We start from the raw sequence: 10075 nt of genomic DNA on the forward strand, positions 1-10075 counted from the left end.
AATACTCATGCTTTCTCAGCTACACACAGCCTGCCTCCCACACGCGGACACTCTGTGCAGGGGCCTCGCTTCCCCCCCACGGACGTCCGCCTGGGCGCCAAGCCACCAAGGTCCAGTGTCCCCAACGCCTCAGCCCATCTACTCTAGCGCTACACCTCCCTCACTGTTTTTACCCCCAGTGCATGTTCAGGTCCGATAAGCACTGACCTGAACACGACATAAACACTGCTGAGAAACCAAATTCAGAAAAGGGTGCTGTTACAGACCCAGGGAACGTCCCTCATATTTCCCCATGTCACTCAGCTGCTCACACAGCAGCAGTGAGAGCCCACAACAGTGTGATCCAAGCCAGCCATTCAGGCGTCAAACTAGAAAAATCGTGGCACCCAAACCAGAACCATCCACAGCAAAAGACGGGCATACACTGGGAGCCAAGACAAACAGCTTGGACCCACCTTCCAAGCCTGGTTATAAAAACATTCCGCTGAATCCTTGTGCTAAATAATTCACAGCAGGGATCATATCCCAGGCAGCTGATAAGGCCCCGTGGAGCCCAGGCTGGTTCCTGGGAAGGCTCTCATAGTGTGAATCACTTACTCCAGGCCATTGGTTTAACAGCCTTTGGTCTGCAGCAAGTGCTTACTAACCAAAAAAAAAACCATCAGAAAAAAATTAAGTAAATGGTATAATTTGGATTTTCACAAGAAAACACCCTACATATACTTAGAGCTAAGTCAGGAGCAACCCGAGAGTTAGCTTTCAGTTTCCCAGAAGTGCTGAGTAGTCAGCTTTGATGAAACTGCCCTTTAAGCAGCGAGGACAAGCAGGACCCAGCAGACTTCCCCAGACAGACTCACTGCCACCACCCATGGTCCCTCCGCGGCGATGACACCCGAGCTCTGCAGATGGGACTTCTCTGTGGCGCTTGAGTCCATACAACCAACTGCCTGTCAGACAGTGTCCCCCCAATACTCAGCCACACCCCACACTGGACACGAGAGGCAGTCCCCCCACCACCACACAAAGACACCATCATTTATTCTCCACTTGGCAACTCTGGTGAATGTACGTTCAGTGAGGACTGGGGGCCTTCCGCTACTCTCTGCTGGGACAGACGCTGATCTGTTTAGCACTTCTCTGCCCGTCAGGGCTAGGCCAAGGACAACTTTATCTGTAACTGAGCTCAAACCTCACTCCCATGTATCTTAAGAGTGTGTCAACTCCCACCTTCCCTAACCAGCAAGTAGGAATTCTCACAGTTTTATATCCATTTGATTTGTGGGTACATGGGAAGACCTGTGACTATCTCAGCCCCAGTGTATAGAGTATTTGTGTGTAGAGATATGAGAAGATATCTAAACCGCACTCTACTGCTCACAAGTCTACAAAGAGTCGAAACTGCAGAGTAATCCAAAAACATTCCGGTGAAAAGAGACTTGACCCCCTCTGCTCAGTAAAGGACACCCACACCCTGCCTCCGAGGAGGCAGCCAACCCCATGACATTGACAAAACGCCCTGAGAATCTGCCAGAAAGTCAAGTCTCTCATTTCTTTATTTCATCCCATTTTACTAAGAAGTCACAGTGACTCAAAGGTGGGGTGTGGGGCAGGGGGCAGGAGCTGGAGAGGAGTGAACGTTCCTGCTGCATCGCTGGGCCTGCCAGGTCAACTAACTTCCTGTACACGACCTATGAAGATACATTGTTTCCTGGGTCTCTTGGCCAGGCCCTTTAGAAGTACTCTAATTGTTTTTAAAGATAGTGACATTGTGCTTTTTCTTTAAACTGTCCAGCAATTAAAACCATGAAAAGACACTAAACAAAATGTATCTCTTTGGAAGTGCAACAACCTTCCTCTACCTCAGCATCCATAAAGGCTACTCACTGAACAGCTTAGAAAGTCAGCTTCAAATCAGTTTAATCTTTTAACCACCTTCTAATTCCAAAGACTCAGCTCTTTGTTCCTTGTTGCCCAAGCCTCTAGCTTCTACCTAATCACCAAACCTGTCTGCGTTGACTCCACATATCCTTCCTATTCCCACCAAGTCCATGTCTGTGGCCTGTTTTTCCTAGTCCTGGTTCCCACCTCACCCTATCCGAGACCTTTCAGAAGTTAAAACTCAGACAAGCCCAGACTCTGAGGCTAGATCTGAGTGTCCTGACAATGACCGACAGTGACCCCCTTCAGATCAGAGCTTCAGACCCTGTGGCTGGCATTTGAAAGCCACACGCGAGGCCTCCCTCTACCATGTCCGTCCCCTGCAGGGACGTGTCTCTGGCATTCATCCCAGGCTTTCCTGCAACCAGTCGCTCAATGGTCCTGCACATTCTCTCACTGCTGAGATGTGCCCGGCCCCTCTGCCTGTGTCATCGCTGGGATGCAGTCACTGCCATCCCGAATGGCCAGTTCTGACAAGAATGGTCTTGAGGAAATGTGGATGTGCAGGACATGATTCACACCTTCCAGAGCTCCTGTTCCAGGAAGGAAATACAATGTAGGTCTGTCATTCAGCCTCAGCTGCCCCCTCATCACACCAGCAATGCTCCCTCCCAGGCCAGGTTCCCTGGGCATTCACGTAGCTCAGACGAACACTCAGACCCTGTGGCTGGCATTTGAAAAGACACGAAAATGAACCTGGACTCCATCCAGGACTTCAAAACCCTTTTCAAGTGCTTCTTCTATACCCATGTATTTTTTAAGGTTGGCATAGGAATGGTCTAAACAAAACTCCAAATTACTGGAAAAGGTAAACCAATGAAGCCCCTGGCAGGAGGCAGTGAAGGAGCAGAGGTTACTGACATGCGGGGGCCTGTTGCCGACGGGAGGGCAGAGGGAGGGACCGGCCGGCACTCGTTATCAATGGAAAGAAGACGGTCATGGAAAAAGGAACCGGTTACTCATCCTGACGCCCCTGAACACCGTCCACACGGCCAGACAGCGAGGGGGAAAACCAGTGCGGCCAGGCCGGAGCCGGAGCAGCAGGCAGCCCTGGGGACGGGGCTGCGCCCTCTCTGGGCCGGGAAGTGGTGGGCGAGCTTTCACACCCGCTGAGAAATGCTGCAGAAACGCCAGAAATGGTGAGAGCAGCACCCAGTGCAAGTGGGACACCCACAAGGGCCGTTGGGTTGGGATGGAACAAAAATTAACACTTAGAGGTACTATTTTCTCTCACTTGTGAGAAGTGGAATTTCCTCCTGTCATTACACACTGGTTATTTATAAAATATTACACTTCTTTATAGAACTTATTTTACCTGATTTATTATAGTGATCCAGAGAACACCCAGCCAGCATCTGAGCTGAGATGCTGGTTACAAGTGACAGGAGAGGCTGACTCTTAGGCCTAAACTCCCAGAGGGCTGCGCACTCCTGGCCAGAAACCACAGCAGCAACAGGAACCAACTCTCTAAATCAATCAATCATTTAAAAACTTAACATGTATACTTTTAAAAGACCAGATGACATTTCTCAGTGTGGCCTAGCAACATCTGCAGTACACTCACCTGCACAACTTACTTTATTTATTTATTTTTTTTTTATTTTTTTTAATGCTCACCTGAGGATATTTTTTTCCATTGCTTTTCAGAGAGTGGAACAGGGAGAGGGAAAGAAAAAAAAAACCATTAGTGTGAGATAGACACACGGATTGGCCGCTTCCAGCATGCGCCCTGATGGGGGCAGGGATCGAGCCTGCAACCCAGGTACATGCCCCTGGCCGGAATCGAACCTGGGACCCTTCAGGCCGAGAGCAGACTCTAACCACTGAGCCACACCAGCCAGGGCCTGCGCAACTTACTTTAAATGCAGGTCCCACCAGTTGCTCTCCAAACCTGCGTATAAAATCATCTGGGTGCTTGTTTCCAAATGCTTGTACCTGTCGAAGCAGAATCTCTGACACAGGTGCCCTGAGGACCAGGGTTTGGGAAACATGATAGCAGCACAAATGCTCTGCAAAGACAGCCTGTCTCGGTGGAGGAAAAACAGGCCCGTTTCCCTGACGAGCCTACCTGCCCCCACACTATTCTAAACAGTAACACCTGCCCCCACATATTCCAACACCAAAGGCAGTGAGGGACATAAAAGAAGTGAATTTGTACGTTGCTATTAGAAATTGAAAATAAAACCTGAATTCCTTTCCATAAAATCAGCCCATCAGCGAGCATTCCTCCTGTATAATAAATGTCTCTCAGCTTGTCTCTCTCTGTTGAATAACTATGCCTAGAAATGAGCTGGTCAGAATGAGGACATGCCACTTGCCTAAAATAAATGACCTGGTGTCTTCAGGACCATATGCAAACATAGCACGTTATTTTCCTACAGGGTCCAGAGTCAGATGTAAAGGGCCTCGGAGGATTCGCAGTGCCTCGCGCTGCCGAAGTGTAACATTTTCTCATAAGCGTATCTATTCCATTTTCCCAGTCACAGGCTAGGTGGCCTCGTTAGCATTACAACCACAATAAAAATTAGAGCAATTTTCCAGGTAAATATGAGAAGGAGGAAAATATATTAACAATTAAAAAAAGAATTATAAGCATACTAGAGAGAATATTTTTATTTTTGCCATTTTGAAATCGGTATTTAAGGATCTTTTTGCAACTCCCATTCCAAAATATAACCCGCCAGCCTCTGTGGTCTTTCTTCTACCTGAGGAACTAAGGGTTACTGCCTCTCCGTCACCCCCATCATAAAAACCCTACCTCAGGCAGGGAAACCATCTGATGATGAATATGGAAATGAGAGAGAAGGGGAAGCAGCGAGAGTGCAAGGCAGCAGAGCCGGGTGGAAGCCGGTCCGGACGGAGCTGGGCCGGGGCACAGGGCACAGGGCACAGGGGCACAGGGGCACAGGGCACAGGGGCACAGGGGCACAGGGGCACAGGGCACAGGGGCGGGTCCCCACAACTGAAGGCCCTGAGAACAGAGAATTAGGTGAAATGAAACTGACACTCACTGAGCACCTAGCACACTTTTACAAAGATGTTTCCATCTTCTCCTCGAAGCCATCTCACCTGAGCTGAGAAAACTAGGGTCCAAACAGACCAAGCAACTCAACCAAGGTCATAAAGTAGGACACAAGCACAGGGCGCATTCAGTATTCAGTCTTCTCATATCATGGTAAACACAGAAAATGCTAGGATTGGGGCCTCGGGGTCAGATGAAGAGAAGATAGGTATATCCCCTGGCTGAGGCCCTCCCCACAAACACGGGCCCTTAGAGTATCTTTGTTTTTGTTTGTTTGTTTGTTTGTTCGGTGGGGGGAAAGTCTTTTATAGAACACTAAGTTAATTTTTTTATAAAGAAAAAAATCTGTCCACCCTCTTGCTCATGCCAGAATTCCCTCTAAACGTAAGAGAGGCAGACATTGCAGTGGCTTACAGTGTAAACTACTAGAGAAACCCACACAACCACATTCATGTTAAAGTGCTGTAAGTTGATTAAGCACAAATGAATGTCTGGCACCAGATTCCACTGGGTTTGGTTAAGGAGGAAGCTGGAGAGGTGCCTCTTCATTCAGTGTTACGGGATGGGTGTGGGGTCCCCAGAGGCAAAGAACGATGGAAAGCCCTCAACAGGTGGGTAAACCTAGAAGACTTCATACACTTATGAAGTCTCTAAGATGAAACACAAAATTGGGTATTCTTCTGGGGGGACTGGGGAAGATCAAGAGATTGCCACAAGGGTCTAAGGAGCAAAAGAGGCTATAAAACCCTGCTGTGGAAAATCCACATCAACCCGAATGCCAATGGTCTAGAATCATAGCTAGGTCTTTGGTATTATCTTGTGTAAGTAAAGTTTTATTGGAACATGGCCACACCCATCTGTTTAGATAGTGTCCATGGCTACAGTGCAGTCGCTATGAAAGGGACCACATGGCTCCCGGGGCCAGAAGTATGTACTATCCGACCCTTTAGAGAGAAGTGTGTGAGCCCCTGTTCCACATAAAAGCAACCTGAAGTGAAAAACATGCCCTGAACTCCTTACTTATACTGATTATCAACAGAAGACCAATGGAAAGATTTACAGAAAGGTCTATTTCCATTAAGCAACAGAAATCACATATACTTCTAAATTTTACAGACCAATTTAATAAGTTCTGATCCTGTATACACTATTCTCATGAACTCTTTATAACTATTACAAAATAGCTTATTGTATAAGCTCATTATGAAAATATGTATATATCGATTCTTGGCCTTTTGGCTAAGGTCAAGTGTGAAAATATGTATAGTATGGCAGAGCTATTATTTTGACAAAGGCTAAAAAAGAAGTGACCCTGCTCACAATTACAGACTGCTTCATGACCATCTGTCCTCTTTCCACCTCTCACCAGAAACCACGGAAAGCATTCTATATGTGTTTTCTTTAGAATAAAAGAAAACATTTTGTGAAGATATATAACCCACAGGGATAATCCAACTATTAATCACCAAAAAAAGGAATCAGCAGTCTAGAGGTTTTATAATTGAATGAATAGTTCTACATTCATTTTATGTATAAGTTTAAAAATTCTCAACTCCAGTTATATCCAGCAAATAAATATATTTAATTACAATTATACAATGTTGTTCACTCATACGCCCTATAAAAATGAGGGAAGAGGAATTCAACTGAGACATTGAAAAGCAGGAAGAAACATTTGTTAAAACATCTTGCTATATATTTACAGAAACCCTGATAAATTGCTGATGAGTAATTCAGAGCAAACAGTTACCATATGTATCATTTCCGAGACATCCTCAAGCATCAGAGTAATTTTGCTGCTGTGTTTCACATGTAATGTAATAAAACACCCGCCCACGTTAACTCCTGAGCAAGTGTCTGAAGGGACCCATATTTTAATCTTGATGACACCAGGAATGTGGACAGAGTGCTGCCTTGTGCAGCTGCAGCTCCATGTACATTTTTAAAATACCAAAACCAGTTTTAGAAAAAAAAAAAAAATCAAAGGAAACAAAGCCTGAAAGGAATTTTGGAACTTAGTAGCTAATTAAGCAACTTCTTTTCCAAAACGTCATTAATAGTCTTCTCTTCAGATGCCCTGAATAGTGGTGGCTACTTAATAACACTATACAGATACATTCTGAAAGATCAGATCTGGTTCGTAGGAAGACAGTGTTTGGTTCTAGATACATTGTAAAAGTCTCTAATGTTCTCTCAAACCACATAATTAAGTGGGGGGAAAAAAAGAAATCTGCATTTCCGTAAATGCACAACAGCTGAGAAAAATCTGAGCCCCACACTGTTCACTGGAGGGGCGCGGAGTCGGAGGTTGAATACTCCGGCACGCACACCGTGGGGCACTTGGGGTCACAGCCTGCGATGCTGATTTTTATTACTTTATCACTCGGGCGGCCAGTCAGCCCGGCCTCCCCGAGTGGGCACCGTCGCACCGGAGGCCGCCCCGCGTCGTCCCTCCAGGAGCACGTGTCAAGGAGCACGTGTGGGGGGACGGGAACTCCGACCCGAATGAAGAATGAACGTCTGCTCTCCGTTAAACAAAGATGGGTAACCGTGGAAGGTTCCCGAGTCACCGAGGAGATGCTTAAGGATGTGGATTCTGACACTTGGGGTAACTTCAGGTCAAACCCATCAGTCGCAGGGGCCACGTTTCCGTCCACCCTGAGGTTTCCGTCGCAGTGGTGGGGGACGGTGCGGCCGGATGGTGGGGGGACACGCGCGAGGGGCGAGAGGAAGACGGGGCCCCTCGCCCTCATTTCCATGTAACAGGCCACAGGCCTCCCGCGGACCCCGCCCCGCGGCCCCCGCCGAGGACCCCCCTCCAGCTGCAACCCCCGCTCCCTCCAGCCTGGCCCGGGCCGGAAGTACCGCCCCCGAGCGGGAACCACGCTGTCCTCGCCGCTCATTGGCTGCGGAGGCCGTCCGTGCCCCGGGGGCGGGGCCTCGAGCCTCCCGGAGCGCCGCGGCTTCTCCGGCCCGCGGGAAAGCAACCGGCGTCCACGAGGGACGGGCCCTTGGCCCTTTTATTTCGCCAGCCCTCCTCCCAGGGTCCCCGCACGGTTTCCGCCCTTTGACTGCTCCCGGGAGCAACGTTTTTAAGCCCCACCTCCCCCCGCCCCCAGCGAGCTCCCAGGCCGGGACCAGAGGATGCTGCGGTTCGGGCAGAGAACCAGCTGCGGGGCGGATTCCTTCGCCCGGAGATTAAACCACCAAGTTTCATGTTAACCGTCTTACGTGCACCAGCCTTTGCCAACTGTTAGGCCCAAGAACACCCCGCGTGCATTCGGCTAGAGATGCCGCAACGCACTAGAGGGCTCACTGCGCCTCACGGGCGCGATTCACCGCGGGCGGCGCCGGTCGGCTCGTCCCAAACGGGCCACGCACTTTCGGAGGAGGGCGGGTCCTGGAGAAGCCTCCCTGCGCCCGGCCGCCGCAGCACCCGCGCCCTCCCGGGCCCGTCACGCACACCCTGCGCTGTGCCGGATCCTGCGGTGCACCCCGCGGGGAGCGCGCCCGCACCTGGGACCCAGGCCCCCGGAGGGGCGGCGAGCGGCCCCAACCTCGACGGCCAGCGCGCGCCGCAGACCAGGGGCCAGGCCGGGCTCTGCCGCCTCCTCCGCTTAGCTCGTCTCCAGTGGGCAGGGCTCTCACTACGTCAGCGAGCTTCTGGGGTTCGCTCCGTCCCGCCGTCGCTCGAGGACGGGGCCGACCTTGCGGTAGAATAAGCGCGTCCTTACTGCCCACCCCCAGCCCGGGTTACAGCCACGCGAGGGCTGGGCTCGCGGCCCAGGGGCCACGACGGATCGCACAGGGCGGCCTCCCGCAGCATCCTCTGGGTCGAGCCGCTTCCTGACACTGTCCTGGGCGACGCGGTCCAGCCCCCCCCCTCCTGCGGGGTCCCCCTCCTCCCGCCGGCCTTGGCCCCGGTTTTCAATTTCGTCTTTTTCCACGGCCACCATCCCCCCGGGGTTCGCTAGGGCCTTGCCATCCCTCGCCCTGACGCCCCTGACCCCGGCGGGGTCCCAGGAGAGCTCGCTGTCCAGCGGGCGGGGGTCCTCCCCGCGCCTCTCCCGCCCGCGGGGCTCCCGCCACCCGCCCTCCGCCTGGGCGCTGCGCTCCGACCGCCGGATCCTGACAGCTGGGCGCAGCCAATCAGCGATGGATAAATAACCGACGCCGCCAATCAGCACCCGCCGGGCGGCAGGAGGCGGGACTTCGCCCGAGTTCCTCGGGTCCCGAAACCCAAGACCTGTTGCCGCCGCCGCCGCCGGGGCCGCGCAGTTTCTTAGTTACCGCGGCCCCGGCCGCCCGAGCCCGTGCGGGACGCGGAGCCGCCGCCACCGCCCACGCGCGGGACCGGGGCCCCCGGCGCAATCACGGCACGCCCCGCCCCGCCTCCCGGCCCGGGGCCCGCAGGCCGGCCCGCGCGGCCCCCACTCGGCGTCCCCGCCCGGCCCCGCGCCCGCGCCCCGCAGCGACTCACCAGGAAGTCGGGGGTCGGCCGTCGTCTCGCCCGCGAGGGCCCGGGGCGGGCGGGCGGCCAGGCGGCGCCGCGGGAAGGCCCGCTGGGCCCGGGGCTGGGGTGCGGGGCGCGGAGCCGAACGCCACCTCGCGCCGCGCCGGCCCCGCGGACGCTGCAGGCGCGGCCACCCAGCCTCGCACGGCCCGCGCGTCCGAGAGCGAGCCTAGCGGCGGCCCATCCTCCCGGCCCCCGCTCCGCCTCCCGCGGGCGCCGCTGTCAGCGGGGTAAACATCCCGGCATCCCCGAGGAGAGGGCGGGGCGGCCGCCGGCCACGCCCACCGCGCAGCCGGCCACGCCCCCTCCCGCCCCCAGCCTCGCGCCGCGTGTCCTGCGCGCAGACTCCCCGGGGGTCCCCGGGGGCCTGTGCACGGCGCCCTGCGCAGCTGGAGGGGCCCCGCAGCCTCACCCCGGAGCCAAGTTCACCCCCGACGAACCCCCTCCCCGCACATCACAGCTGCAGGCCCGCCGGCCTGGCGGTGCGGGCCCCGTCGTTCTGCCCGCCCCCCGGGCCAACTTCCCGACGAGCCCGGGGGTCGCCCGTTTTTGGATAACTTGGCTTTTGTTCACTTACATTTAAACGCCCCCACTTGCAAGCG

The 10075-nt window shown here is 53.5% G+C and overlaps 1 protein-coding gene across 2 annotated transcripts in view; it reads right to left on the reverse strand.

Moving 5' to 3' along the window:
* NEK7 (NIMA related kinase 7) overlaps nt 1–9715 on the reverse strand; it is a 45680-nt gene extending 35965 nt beyond the window's left edge. The window contains exon 1 of one of the 2 annotated variants that reach the window (XM_081123889.1): nt 9441–9715. The gene's annotated coding sequence lies outside the window, so the exon portion shown is untranslated. The remainder of the gene's footprint in view (nt 1–9440) is intronic. The other variant, XM_081123890.1, reaches the window with a different exon arrangement.
* Between the last annotated feature and the right edge of the window lie 360 nt (nt 9716–10075).

Source organism: Miniopterus schreibersii (assembly GCF_964146895.1).
Source record: "Miniopterus schreibersii genome assembly, chromosome: 21".
NCBI classification, from domain to species: domain Eukaryota; kingdom Metazoa; phylum Chordata; class Mammalia; order Chiroptera; family Miniopteridae; genus Miniopterus; species Miniopterus schreibersii.